We start from the raw sequence: 16368 nt of genomic DNA on the forward strand, positions 1-16368 counted from the left end.
GGCTCACTGCCTAGATGAAGAAGAAGAAAGAAAGAAATCACCACTGAAACACTTAGCTGACTTTCCAAAAGAAGCCTTAGGTTCATTGCCACCAGTACCAAACAACATTAGCACACAACCATACGAATCATCTGCAACCAATCATAACTTCTCACAAACCAACAGGAGATAGATAGATTCTTTTCAATCCAATTCCTCTATTTCTTTGTCTTTTTCTATATATTCCTCATTACAATAATTCTTCATTTATACTGATCTTTGAAATAGAATTTTCAAGTCGGCCAAGGAGATAAAAAACACAATTCAAAACAGGTCTTCACTAAGCATTCCCGTGGTGGGAAGGAATGAGAAGTGGAACACACCACGATGCAGCAACACATCATCCAAACGCCGAAATCACCAGAGCAAAAGATAGAACATCTAGGGTTAATTGGGCTCAGACTAATCATATCCAAAACCATAACTTTATAGAACATCAACATGTGGCGAATCAAAATAACAAAGATAAGCACATGAATATCATAAATATGAAATCTCATCAACAAAACTGGAAATGCGAAGGAATGTGGAGCACTACAACTTTTTCTAGAAAACATCATTACTCCATAGACTTTTGGAACACAAATTTCAAACCTCCAAAACATGAGAGAAATATCTCAAGGCAATATCCAACAACATATCAACACATCATGAACACATCTACAACATATCAACAATGCAGAGCAAAACCAAACATAGAAACATAGGATCAATACGTTGACATCAATGGCAACCATACTGACACATCAAACATCTTCACATTTGCAACAATCTCCCCCTTTGTCATTGATGAGAATATTCATCAATTACAAATACAAGATTCATCTTCAAAATCCCTCCCCCTTAGAAAAATGATTATATCTCTCCAAACTTCTCAAACTTCTCCCCCTTTGACATCAAGGACAAAGGTAAGCAACAACTCAGCTGAGAATCCACACAGCTCCCCCTAAGAGGAAGCCCCAAAATATTAGCCTAGAGTAAAATATGCATGAGATTTTTGTTGTCTTGTCATTGATGTAGTTTGGTCTATCATGTTTGTTTTGGTTTGGTACGACAATTTGCTTCAGTATATGTTATTGGTCTGTTTCGTTTGCTCCTTTATTATGCAACGTACATATGTTTACTTCATGCAGTTTTGAACTCCGATATCTACTTCACTAGAAGGCATTTTGGGTTCAATCCCATCTAAATATGATGAAGGCATAATTTACATGATGAATTTAGATCCGGTCCTATCTGGATATATTGGAGGTGTATTCTACAAGGTATTTTGGAATCAAGATTGAAGCCGACATCTTATGAAGATATTTTTTGTAGTAGCGTGTGTGTGCGTTTCGGTCTCATCCCTTCTCCAGTTGATCCGACTTATTAGAATATTTGTGTTGATATATATAACGATCAATTTTACAAGTTAGAGATATAGTTGTTGACAAATAGTTATTATATACATATTGTATATGCAAAAAACTTTGTGGATGTGAATGTTGTTATGCAATGTATGTACAGTGGATATACAAGCAGTTTGTATACTTCAATGGAACTGTTATTCATGCATATGTCAGATGCAACTCTAACAGTTCAATTTTGTATTCCGACTATACGCCTATTATCCAGCAATAAGCCTTTTTGTATTTGGGCTGTGAGCCCTCCAGGCAGTGAGCTCCCCATTGGCAGTGAGCCACCCCTTATACTGTGTAATTGGTTACATATTACACTATACTTGAGAGATCGCTCTCTTCGTGGTTTTTTCCATGTTAGGTTTTCCATGTATAAATCCGGTGTTATGTGTTTTGTGTTAATTTCCTTTACTGCATTATGTTATGTGATTGGTCAGTTAGAAGTTTTAATAAGTTCAAGGGAATACTGATTCACCCCTCCCCTCTCAGTATTCCGAATATTCAATAGTTCCCTGGACGAATGCACTACTAAATGCACTTAGTTCAAACTAGGAAGGGATATGAACCTCAACATCTCTCGAAGATAATCAAAAGTATCTTTGCACAAAGCCTTCATAAAGATATCTGCAACTTGCTCTTTTGTAGGTATATATTCAAGTTTTACTTCATTGTCCAATACCTTCTCCCTTAAGAAATGATATTGAATAGAAATATGCTTTGTTCTGGAGTGCAACACTGAGTTCTTAGAGATATTATTTATACTAGTATTATCACACAGGATTGAGACCAGTTCATCAAACATCACACCAATATCCTTCAATGTTTGTTTCGTCCAAAGTACCTGAGTGCAACATGAAGTAACTGCAATATACTCAACTTCTGCGGTTGATAAAGATATAGAATCCTACTTCTTGCTTAACCATGCAACTAACCAGAAGCCAAGGAAAAATGCTCCACCACTAGTACTCTTTCTGTCATCAACACTTCCTGCCCAATCTACATCGGTATAAACTTTCAGAGTAAAGTCTAATCCTCTGGGATACCGCAATTCGAAATCTTCTATTCCTTTTAAATATATGAATATCCTCTTTACTACAACAACATGAGATTCCTTCGGATCTTGCTGAAATCTGGCTGCAAGACAAACAACGTACATGATATCTAGTTAGGTAGTAGTCCGGTATAACAATTCTCCAATAATAGATCTATACTTGCTTGCATCAACTCTAGGAGATTTATCATCATTAGTCAACTTACATCCGATAGACATAGGAGTACATACTAGTTTCAAATTCTCCAATCCAAACTTCTTCAATACCTCTCTAACATACTTTGGCCGAGAAATGAAAATATCTTTACTGTTATGATTCACTTGCAATCCAAGAAAGAAATTTAACTAACCAATCATAGACATTTCAAATTCTTTTTGCATTTCAATAGAAAAATTCTTGCACATGTCATCATTACCTTCAAATATTATATCATCCATATACACAACGACAATTAGGATCTTACTTGATTCAACTTTAAAGTAAAGATTGTTGTCAGTAGACCCTTTTTGAAAACCTTGATTTAGTAGATACTTGTCTAACCTTTCATACCAAGCTCTAGGTGCTTGCTTCAACCCATACAATGCCTTCTTCAATCTTCAAACAACATCTAGATCATCTAATAACTTGAATCCTTTTGGTTATTTAATGTAAACTCCTTCTTTTAATTCTCCATTCAGAAATACTGATTTCACATCCATTTAATAAGATTTTGAAATCCTTAAATGCTGCAAAAGCCAAAAATATCCTTATAGCCTCCATTCTAGCAACATGAGCATATGTCTCTTTGAAATCAATTCCTTCAACTTGTATGTATCCTTTGCATACCAACCTTGCTTTGTTTCTCACTACTTGACCATCTTAATCCAACTTATTCTTAAATACCCATTTTGTTCCAATAACATTCTTATCTGTCAGTCTAGGGACTAATTCCCAAGTTTGATTCTTCTCAATTTGTTCTAGCTCTTACTTCACAGCCTTCATCCAATTCTAATCTTTACAATATTCTTCAATTGTATTCAGTTCAACTTTAGAAAATAAACATAAAAAAACTTGTTCTTCAACATCTTTGCTTCTTGTAACAACTCCCCTATAATTTGATTCTTAGAATGATTTTTCTGCACATACCTCAGGGATTTTTATATAGTTTCCAGAGCAACCTGATTTTCTTTCTGCTTGTCTTCATCCATGTTCTTCTCTTCTTCTTTGCTTGTAGACTCATTTGATTCAAAACTTGCTTGAATACTAGTTTCCTTTGAAATGTTTTCATCAACCTTCACATTTGTAGTTTCAACAATTTTGTTCAATCTCTTGTTATAATATATGTAAGCTTTTCTCTTTGTAGAGTAACCTATAAATATACCTTCATTATCTCTTCTATCAAACTTTCCAAGATTTCATTCATCTCTCTGGATATAGCACGTACTTCCAAAAGCTTTGAAATACGTTACTGAGGGAATTCTTCCATGCCATAATTGATATGATGTCTTCCCATGCTTCTTTCTAAATAAAAATTTGTTAAGGGTATATACAACAATATGTATTCCTTCTCTCCAGTAAACTTCTAGTAGATTTTCTTCTTTGATCATAGTTCTTTCCACCTCTTGAATAGTCCTGTTCATTCTTTCAACCATGTCATTTTGCTAAGGTGTCGTCAGAGTAGATAAATGTCTTCTAATTCCATATTTCTCACATAAAGTATCAAATTCATCAGAAATAAATTCTCCTCCTCTATCAGATCTTAAACATTTAATCCTTCTATCAATTTCATTCTCAATTCTAGTTTTGAATATCTTAAACTTCTCCAATGCTTCTGATTTTTCTCATAGAAATGCAACCCAAGTCATTCTAGAATGATCATCAATTAAGAGCATGAAATACCTCACCTTGTAAACTCCTTATTCTGGTTGGACCGCAAATATCTATCTGTTCCTAATACAATAATCCGATAGAAGATTGTTCTTTTCCTTTAAATGTTCCTTTTGTTTGCTTTCCCACTTGACATTCTTTGTAGATACTATTATCTAGTTTAACCAGTCTTGGTAAATCTCTCACAATTCTTGTCATGCTAATCTTCACCAAATTATCAAAGTTGATGCGACACATACTCTGGTGCCATAGCCAAAGTTCATTGACCTAAGATAATAGGCAATGTCCAATAGCATCTTCCAATTGATACATGTTTCCACCTGTCTTTTTCCTCGTAGCATTAACAATTCTGGATCTCTTCCGGATCTCACAACTACCATATTGAAAAACAACATTGTAATCATTTTCGCACATCTTCCCAAAACTCAAGAGATTATGATGTAATCCTTTTACATAGTAAACATTGTCAGTGTTATGCTTTCCATCAAAATTAATAGAACCAATTCCAACAATCTGAGTAGACTGATCATCTCCAAATCTAACAGAACCACCATCATACTTTTCAAGCTTTACAAATTTGCTTTTGTCACCGGTAATATGATTTGAACATCCACTATTAATCAACCATTCATTTGTATCTCTTTTAACATGAAACGTTGAAGCAAAAATCTCAACAACCTTATAATTATTATTAAATTTAGGTCCATCATTTTCTACCAAGAATAAACAATCACCATCCTCATAATCTGACTCATTATCTAAAATACCAGCATCATCTCTAACATAGGTTTTCTTATTGAACTTTCCTTTGTTTTCCTTAAATTTTTGTTTTGATCCTCTTTCCGTACATCTAGATGCATAATGAACAATCTTTCCACACTTAAAACATTTAAAGGGTAACATACCTTTATACTTGCTAGTTCCTCTCTTTAGCCGATTCAGTTTTAGATAAGACACTAAAGATAACATACCTTTCTCACTCATTCTCTTCATAGGCTTCAATCTCTTCCGATGTCGTAGGTCCTTTCACCGGTTGCACATGCTTGGTCTCCATAGCTTTCCAAGTCTTGTAACTCAGAGGAATCAAACATCTTCACATCTTCACTCTCCATAAACTATAGTAGGATCCTTCAAAAGTAGGAATAGTCAATTTATGTGCCATCGAATCTCCTTGAGTGATCGGTCTCACTTTCTAGGAACTAAAGCTTTGATACTAACACATCAAACATCTTCACATTTGCAACATGTCACCCAATTTATAACGACACTAAGTTTTCTTATGACTCAATTATGTCCCATAGTCCCTAAAAGGAGCCATTAGTGGTACCCAAAATTGTACCCCTAAAAAAATGGAAGATCAATTATATGTGTAGCTAAATATTAGGTCATTCTTGTTACATCAATGTCAACCATGTTATCTTTCTTGTCAAACATTAAAGTCCTCAGGTGTTGATATGTCTTGGTTGACCAACAATGTACTTATGATGTTTGCCATAAAGATTATCAAGCTTTCAATTCTAAATTGATCTCTCACACAAGTAGATAATGGAAATAGTGAAGTTAAAAGAAAGTCTAGTAGTAGATGCTAGGTAAAACTAGGAAGGATTAAGGATAAGATAAATCTACTCTAGCTTTCTAAGACAATCATTTATGAGGGTCATATTTTGAGCATAAATTTGACACTATGGAAGGTCTAAAATTCAAGCCAACAATTTTAATGTCGAAAAGAAATCAAACTTTTTATTTTTAGACAAGTTTTTTTGTTTGTTTGTTTTTGTTTTATTTTTAGAAAGTTACTATATTGCTCTTTTTTTTTGCCTATTCTTTTAAGAATGGTAGTAGATGGAAGAGGTAGGAGTTTGTCCAAATAGGGTCAAGCTTCATCAACAAAGTGGAATTTAGAGGAAGAACGATGGTAAACGATAGAGGTAGAAGGTTGTTAGAATTGGTTCAAGCTTTATCAAGAGAAGATGGAATTTTGAAGAACAATGGTGGTGAAAGAAGATGAAAAATCCAGAGGTTTCTTTTGTTAAAGTGTTCAAAAATGAAAAATGGAAGAAATTTAGAAATTCAAAGGTTTTGACAAACTCATTGAAAATCCTTCAATTTGAAGAAGGGTGGAAATTTCTCTACTTTTTCCCAATTGATGGAACTTAATTGATGGATTGCTAATGTCTAAACCTCCACTTTTTGACTTGCTAGGTCAAACCTCCACTTTTTGGCTTGCTAAGTCCAAACCTCCACTAAAAGGCATCCCAAGTGCCCAAATTTGACTCAAGTGGGTCTTCTACTTGACATTGTCATATAAAAGTCCCATTTTTTTGCATCAAACATTAAAAGGTTACACTTTTTGGTATTAGTATTCTAAAATTTCTACTTGGCATTAAGTTGCAAACTCTTCCACTTTGGTGTTAACTAACAAAAACATCCTCTTTGGCTTTAGTCTTCAAATTTTCCACTTCTTGCATATAAATGCCAAATTCCCCACTTGGAAAAAGGTTATTAATTTCTCTACTTAGGCCTCAGTTATGTTGATGGGTGTTTTGACATGTTTAACAACTCTAGTAAAGTCACAAGATAACTTTACCCCTTGAAAGATAGTTAATATTCTAAAAGAAGATTAACTTACCCCAAGGTCTATGTTACCGGGTCATGAAAGTGCAACATGACTTAGTGATTTATGTAGATATTCTCTTGTAATAGGCCCATGACATAGTAATTTTAGATTATAATCAACTCATAATAAAATTATTAGCCAAATAAGAAAAATAGTTGCACCAATCGTCAATGCCTCTCATGTAGCTTTGTTTTAATAGATTGATCAAATGTCCTGTAACATTTACTTGTTGTTTTAGGTTTGATTTCTAGCAATAGATATATTTATAAATCCTAGACCCATTATTTTATAACCATTTATAAATTTACTCAAGATAGTAAAAGAATTAGATTTATCAAAAAATTATTAACTAGTCAAAAATGTAATTTCTTTTTAATGCCACCATGAATTTTCAACAATATCATTACTTGTGAACCTTAGATCTAGTCTTTTAAAAGTTATACCTATAGGTTTTTTTAATTTTAAATTAATCTTAATTTAACTAGATCTAAAAGAAAGAAAAAAGTGTTGGGGTTTAAAAGAAAGATAATAACAATAATATAATTTTTATAATGAATTTAATTTCCAATTGAGATGAGGTAATTGAATCACATTAAACCCACTTTTTTTGATTTATATTACACAAACAATGTGGATGTTGAAATATTTTAAACAAATAGAATAAAACACCTGAAAATTACTATATTGCACATGAAAATTACATACACCGTCTCCCATAATCTCCCATAATTTATTAACTATGAATATTTCTATTCAACATTGCTTGGATTCCATCATTCTCATCAAATTTCAAAATTCGATGATTACATCATAACACAATTTTGAAGACTTGGAATTATAATGAAACATTAATTAAGCCGATAGGCTTTTAGTGGGGGAATGTCGCCGGAAAAGTGCAAGACATTCCGGCGGCCGCTGGAATGTCTTGCCGGCGGTGTTCTTCCTCTGGTGCCGGCGTGTTTTCTCTCTGTGTGTGGGCGTTGTTTCCCAAAGTTGCCTGCGTGTATGCTCTCCATGCGTCGGCTTTGTTTCCCAAAGGACGCTGCCTTTAATGATGTGTTTAATGATTTTGTCCTGGAGGTTGTGCACGAATGTCGACGTTCTTTATGCGTGTTTGGAACCCTAAGATGTTGTTTGCTTTGTTATTGTTGCCAATATTTCGCTGTGCAGTTTTCGCTTTGGAAATGTTTGCATAGATTGTTGGCTTTTCTCTGAATATTTCCCTCTGCAATTTTCGCTCTAGAAATGTTCGCATAGATTGTTGGGTTCGTTTCGAATACTTCGGTCTGCAATTTTCACTCTGCAAATGTTCGCATGGATTATTGGGCTTTGTTCTCGTTTTGAGTGTTTTGTGACTATTTTAGTGGGCTTCCTTCTGAGGTTGACATCGTTAATGGTTTGAAGTTGGAAGGTAAGGTTCTGTTTTCTTTTTTATTCCATTTTGTTTATCGCTCTGGAAATGTTCCCATAGATTGTTGGGTTTTGTTCAAATTTTTCGCTCTGCAATTTTCGCTCTGGAAATGTTCGCATAGATTGTTGGGTTTTGCTCGAATATTTCATTCTACAATTTTTGCTCTGCAAATGTTCACATAGATTGTTCGGTTTTGTTCTCATTTTGATTGTTTTGCTGGTTACGTTTGGTTCTCATTTTGACTATTTTGCTCGGCTTCCTTCTAACTTTGACACCGTTAATGGTTTAAATTTGCAAGGGAAGGTTCCGTTTTTTTTAAAGATGCTTTTCATTTGTATTCTATTTTGTTTATAGCCTGTTTATTTTTTTCTCCCGTGTGCTTGCAGGGTTGCTCCTTTGTTTCTGTTGCTTAACTATTTGTGGGCGTCGCTCCTTCCGGTTTGCAAGCAATTTTTGAGGTTGTTCTATGCTTGCAGGGTTGTTTGTTTGTTTATGTTATTTAACTGTTTGTGGTCGTCACTATTGAAATTGCAAGGTAACTTCGCGTCTTATTTAGATTCTTTATGGGCCCTTTGGAGCCTAAAATCTAATTGGTTTTGTTGTTGTCGGCAATGTTTCGGTCTACAAATATTCGCATAAGGTTGCATATAGTCGTCGGCCGTGAATGGTTTGAATTGTTAAGGTAAGCATTGATTTTATTAAATTTTTTTGGGGTTTTGTAATGCTTTTTTATTATAGTCTTCTTATTTCCTTCTTGGCTCTGCTTGCAGGGATGTTACTTTGTCTATGTTATTTAACTGTTTGTGGTCGTGACTACTTCCAGTTTGCTAGGCAATTTCACATTGCTTTGGATATAGTTGTTGCCTTAGGTTTTGTTGTCGCTCTGAGTGAATGGTTTGAATTTGCAAGGTGAGTTATGGTTTTAGTTAGATTCTTTTTTGTTTTGTATTGTATTTTTGTATACTCTGCTTATTTCCCGGTTTGGTGTAGTTTCAAGGTTGGTACTTTCTGCATTTTGTTATAGGTTGAAAGGTAAGCTTTGATTTTATTTAAATTTATTTGGGTTTTGTAATGCTTTTTGTTAATACTCTGCTTATTATCTCCTTTCGTCTGCTTGCAGGGTTGTTACTTTGTCTATGTTATTTAACTGTTTCTGTCCGTGACTACTTGCAGTTTGCTAGGAAATTTCACATTGCTTTGGATATAGTTGTTGATTTAGGTTTTGTTCTCACTTTGAGTGAATGGCTTGAATTTGCAAGGTAAGTTCTAGTTTTGGTTAGATTCTTTTTTGTTTTGTAATGCAGTTGCCTTTTGTTGTAGGTTAAAAGGGTTTTACTTCGGTTTTGCTATTTGCAGATATTTATTCATTTAAGTTTATTACTTTGTTTTAATCTTTTCATCCCCGTTGATGTGCATCAATGCAGACTATTTTATTGTGCTTGTTTCTGAGGTTGTCAGCATTAATGGTTTTGCGTTCCCAAGTACTTGTGTATTTTGTTTTTTAAGTTCCCAAAATTTGTAATGCATTGTTTGATACCATCCTTATTTTTGGGTATGCTGTGCTTGTAGGATTGTTACTTTGGTTATGTTATTTATGCATTTGTGGACGTGATTACTTTCAGTCTGCATCGTCTCTGTTCACTTTGACAGGTATTTAGGTTTTGACCATTCTGTTATTAATGAAATTCTGGCTTATGTTAGAAGTGTTTTAGTTTTCTGCTTAGAACCCTAAAATCTAATTTCTTTTGCTGTTGTCAAGAATATTTTGCTGTGGTCATCTCGATGCATGTGCTCTGTTTCTCAAACAACGCTGTCTTTAATGATTTTGTTCCCAAGGCTGTGCATGATTGTCGATGTTCTTTATGAGTGCAAGACACTATAGTCTGAATGTAGTCACGTCCACAAACAGTTAAAAAACATAAACAAAGTGTATATATATGTATTTTTTTTAGAACACATTGAAGTACTGATATATGTATATGTGCATACACATATGTACATATATATACATACATGTATGTGTAGGCATGTATACATGTATATCAATACACATATGTACACATATATATATGCATGTATGTACATATAGGCATGTGCGTATGTATATGTGCATAGGGTACTCTATGTTGTAGTCTGAAAGTACTCACGTCCACAAATAGTTAAATAACATAAACAAAGTAGCAAGCCTGCAAGCATAAAACAATTTTAACAGTGTGAATACTTCTATATAAATATATGATTTTGTTCCCAAGGCTGTGCATGATTGTCGCCGTTCTTTATGTGTGCAAAGATTAAGAAATTGTTAGAGAACCAATATATGTATATAAATCTATATATATATATATATGTATGCGTATACACATGTACTTATATATATACATGTGTATATATGGTTTTATTAAATCTCTGTTTTAATAGCTCCATTGTAAAGTGTCCAAGATTTGTCGATACAAGACTACACTATATTCTGAATGTGGTCACGTCCAGAAATAGTTAAAAAACATAAACAAAGTGTATATATATATATTATTTTTTTAGAACACATTGAAGTACTGATATATGTATATGTACATACACATATGTACATATATATACATACATGTATGTGTAGGCATGTATACATGTATATCAATACACACATGTACATATATATATATGCATGTATGTACATATAGGCATGTGCATATGTATATGTACATATGGTACTCTATGTTGTAGTCTCGAAGTAGTCACGTCCACAAATAGTTAAATAACATAAAGAAAGTAGCAAGCCTGCAAACATAAAGGAATTTTTACAGTGTCAATACTTCTATATATATATATATATATGTCTATACAAATGCAATTATATATATATACATGTTCATATATATTCACATGATTTAGATATATATACCAATTTACCTTACTGAATAAAAGCCTTCGTGTGCACAAAGCAGTAAATAAGGAGGAAATAAGCAGACTATAGTAAAAAAACATTACAAAACCCCAAAAAATATTAATAAAATCAATGCTTACCTTAACAATTCAAACCATTCACGGCCGACGACTATCTGCAACCTTATGCGAATATTTGCAGACTGAAACATTGCTGACAAACCTTGCAATTTCAATAGTCACGACCAGAAAGAGTTAAATAACATAAACAAACAAACAACAAGAAAAAATAAACAGGCTATAAACAAAATGGAATACAAAGCAAAAACATCTTTAAAAAAATGGGTCCTTACCTTGCAACTTTAAACCATTAACGGTGTCAAGCTCAGAAGGAAGCCTAACAAAATAGTCACAATGAGAACCAAACATAACCAGCAAAACATTCACAACAAGAACAAAACCCAACAATCTATGCAAACATTTTCAAAGCGAAAATTGCAGAGTGAAATATTGGCAACAACAACAAAACAAATTCCATTTTAAGGTTGCAAACACCCATAAAGAACGTCGACATTCATGCATAGCCTCGAGGACAAAATCATTAAAGACAACATCCCTTGGGAAATAGAGCATAAAACACAGCATCACTTTGGCAACAGAGCCCACACACGGAGATGACTGCAAGACAATGTTGCTTGACAAAATACTTGGTCAGGGTAACACAAATCAGATAACTAACTGTGTGCACATGAAGGCTTTTAATCTTGAAGATAAATAACCAGTAAGAAATGTTCCATATTTAGATCATTAATATATTGTAATTCATGTCTATAATTCTGATTTTGTAGCAACTATAAAATTGAATACTTGCATTGCACACTTAAAGCATTCATACCCATACTTAAATATGTATCCATGTATACATATAGATATATATGTATATATATCAGATGTATATGTATACATCTATGTACACTAATATACATATGTATACCTGTATATATACACATGGATATATATATACACGTACTCTAAAATAAATGCAACTAAGCACTTCTCTTACAGAGTGAAAGCTTTGTAAGTTGACTCATTAGGCAATTTACAAAACTTAATGTATTGCCCCGATTATTACAAGTTTTTAGAGTTAGTTAATAGTAAATTCATTATGATTCACAAAAAAAAATGTGATCTACTTAAAGATTTTCTGTATTATTCTTGTATGTTCACTTTTTTTAGTAATGCATTTCCACTTTGTCATTCAAACAGAAAAGAGCCACACTAACACAATCAAATTTCAACAATGGATAGAAATTTGAAAGCAACAGAGGACATCAACAATGTAATTGAAAGCATGTTGCAGGAAAGCAACAAGTTAAAGAATAACCTCAGAAAGATCATTGCCCACTATGAACATAAATCAGCAAAGCAAACAACAGTCAACCTCTCTACATCTTCTAGTGCTGTGACAACCATACATAGTATTAAAGTAGCACCTTTGCAAATACCAAATACTGAACAATTAGTTGATCCAACGGTTATTTTCACATTGGGAGACAAAGTATTTAAATGGAGTGATAACGACCTTGGATGGGTTGCTTGGGTTGATCCTATGTTGTTATAATTATTCAATCTTTGAAAACTTACATTCATATTTTGGTTAACATTCAAAACAGACAAAAGCATCCCATATTTTCAAAGATCTTTGATGAGATAAACTCATATTTTGTTGATATGCTCTCAAATTTATAAAACATTATGTCATATTTAATGTTTTTTGAGCTTATCAACATATGACCAATTATCGCTTTCAATGCATGTTTCAATCACATTATGATCAATTCATTAGCATTTGAAACAAAAAATAAACTGTAACAATGTTACTCTATGGTCAGTTAATTTTACTCTGCTTGTGCATATATACCTTTGATAAGCTTGCATCATGTTGTGATTCTATTCTGATATAAGAACTACAATTCATCATGCTTATAATTTACTTTTAATTCTCAAAAGGTATATATGCACAATGGCATCTTTAGTAGCTACCTCTGAATCCATAGAACACTTCACTATTGATAATTTGGTAAGCTAAATTATTGAAGCTTTTCAATATAGGAAGCTTTTATGCTCTTTTTTTGGACAGTTCATCGCTCTTTCGCATACCATCCTTTTCATTACCACATGCATCCTTTTTTCATAGCATAGTACAAAAGTAGAGGCATACTCTATACATAACATAGCTTGATTACATAGTTTACTAACACAAGCTTTACATTAACAAGTAAGGAAATATATGAGTTGGGTGCCGTTAAAATTAAATCCTCTATATTCATATTATTTTTTGTAGGCAAAAAACCAAGAGTATGTCCCTACCCCTTTTGCAATTCAATCCATCAATGCCAGGGATGACCTTCCTTCAGCATTGCTACAAGTTTTGTCATTTCAGAAAATGCAGAACAACGTAGATGATACTGACAGACATAAATTAGTGTTATCTGATGGCACATACATGTAGTTGGCAATCTTGCCTTTTAAATATGCTACTCTGATAGATTCAGATATTCTAAAAATAGGCACAATAGTCTAGTTATTGAGTTACACATGCCGATACATATGGAACACAAGGTAGGAAATCAACTATGATTATTAAATACAATATGTTTCATCTTTTTTTAATTTCGTTTATTTTTAATTAAGAATAATTTAAAAAGAAGTCTTTTGTTTTCACAGGACTATTGTAATACTTAGTCTGGAAGTGAAACAAACTGATTGCCCGTTCTTTGGTAAACCAGAATATCTATTCAAAGAACAACAACCAGAAATTATGTCTGAGGACAGACCATCAACGTCTAAACGATCTCTTCAGTTTGCAACTGATTTCGTTTATTTTTAATTTCGTTTATTTTTAATTAAAAATAATTTAAAAAGAAGTCTTTTGTTTTCACAAGACTATTGTAACACAAGGTAGGAAATCAACTATGATTATTAAATACAATATATTTCATCTTTTTTTAATTTCGTTTATTTTTAATTAAGAATAATTTAAAAAGAAGTATTTTGTTTTCACAGGACTATTGTAATACTTAGTCTAGAAGTGAAACAAACTAATTGCCCGTTCTTTGGTAAACCAGAATATCTATTCAAAGAACAACAACCAGAAATTATGTTTGAGGACAGACCATCAACGTCTAAACGATCTCTTCAGTTTGCAACTGATTTGCCATCCCCACAAACAACAACTTCTGAAAATATAAGCCCTATAAAAACTTTGAATCCATACCAAAATAAATGGACAATCAAAGGGAGAGTTACTCATAAACAGCCTATTAAGGCATATAGCACAACCACCAAAAATGGCCATGTCTTTAGCTTTGACATTGTTGATTGTGATGGTTCTGAAATTAGAATTACATGTTTTGATGAGATAGCTAAGTTACACTCTAACTGTGTGGACATAGGTTCACATTATATTATTTCAAAAGGATCTGTTAAGGAGGCAAATGCAAGGTACAACAAACTAAACAGTCATTTAGACACCTTGTCTGATACATCCATACTAAAACACTGCACCAACGAAGAACAACCAGATCAACAAAGTCCTCCTTTCATGGCCATTAGTGAATTGTTTCATCTAACAAATAACACGCTGGTTGACATAATTGGTCTTGTTCTATATGTTGGAGATATCATTCCTATACACAGGAAAGATGGCAGTCAAACACAAAAATGTGGTAAAAATTAATGATCTATCTAGTTCAAAAATTGACATCAACTTATGGGGTCCAATGGCAGAACAAAAGGGTCTGGAATTGAAAATATGTTGACCAATGATAGTGTGGTTATCCTTGCTTTGCGTAATGCTCATGTTGGCTATTTCAATGGGAAACTTATAAACATAACAGTTGCAACAACATTACATATCAACCCAAATTTTCCAGAAGCAGAGCTGCTAACATTAAGAGGAAAGGACACTTTGCTTGCTGTACCCTTTGTTGTAGAAACTATCCACATAGATGGAAAATATACTAGAATGACAATTTCTTCAATTCGTGAATGGATGAGCATCAAACCATAAACAATTCAGACAACATTGCTAGCCATTCTGCGCTTTGTGAACGTCAATGACCAGAATTTCTATTATGCAGCTTGCCCACTAATAGTCAATGGAAGGCCTTGCAAGAAAAAATGTACACAACAAGCTGATGATTGTTGGTTCTGCTCTAGATGTCAAGTGACAATGCAAGACTGTAATTATAGTTACCTCTTGCCTCTAAAGTTGCAAGATGCCACAGGTACTCTATGGGCCACTGCATTTGATGAGGGTGGGATTCACTTGCTACACAAAACTGCAAAACAACTCTATGCACTACAAAACGATGCAACAACAACATAGACACCTTCCTCAGTGATCAAGAGACTACTGTCATGTTACTATTCATTCACACTGCAGGTTTCTACTGAGACATATAATTCTGAATCAAAGATGAAAGTGACAATCAATAAAGTTGCTCCTGTTGACTTCAAAGCTGAGTGCCATGCACTACTTGAAGAAATTAGCTACCTAAGTACAGAGACGTAGAATTATAACACATCTTTTCAAATTATTAAACTTTGCAGTTTGCAATACAATTATACTATTAGCTAATTTTCATATTTAATACTTTTCATATATAAACAATTATGTTTTACGAAGACAAGGGTGCTTCTATAAATATCTATATACATATTTCTTACATCTACCAATTATCTCTTTGAAACTTTTTCCCCTTCACATAAGTTATTTTTAGTCATACCCATTACTTTTAAATGTGTTGACACTATGTTGTTTGCAAGTAAAATATACATACATGCACGTAGATTGTTCTTTTTCTAGTCTAATATCTATCTGTATAACAATACAATACATAACTATATATAAGTATTCATAGTTATAGCTTTTTTGATATACACGTGTAGTTATATATGTGCATATGTTCATATACAAAAAATTGAATTTTTAAATTATATGTATATGTACATGTGTATATGTGTACATACATCTGTACGTATCAGAATTTACTATAGTTGTGCATACCTATATTACAATCATACTTTTCAAAACACAAAACAACT

The sequence above is a fragment of the Cryptomeria japonica genome, chromosome 9, assembly GCF_030272615.1.
Source record: "Cryptomeria japonica chromosome 9, Sugi_1.0, whole genome shotgun sequence".
Taxonomy (NCBI): Eukaryota; Viridiplantae; Streptophyta; class Pinopsida; order Cupressales; family Cupressaceae; genus Cryptomeria; species Cryptomeria japonica.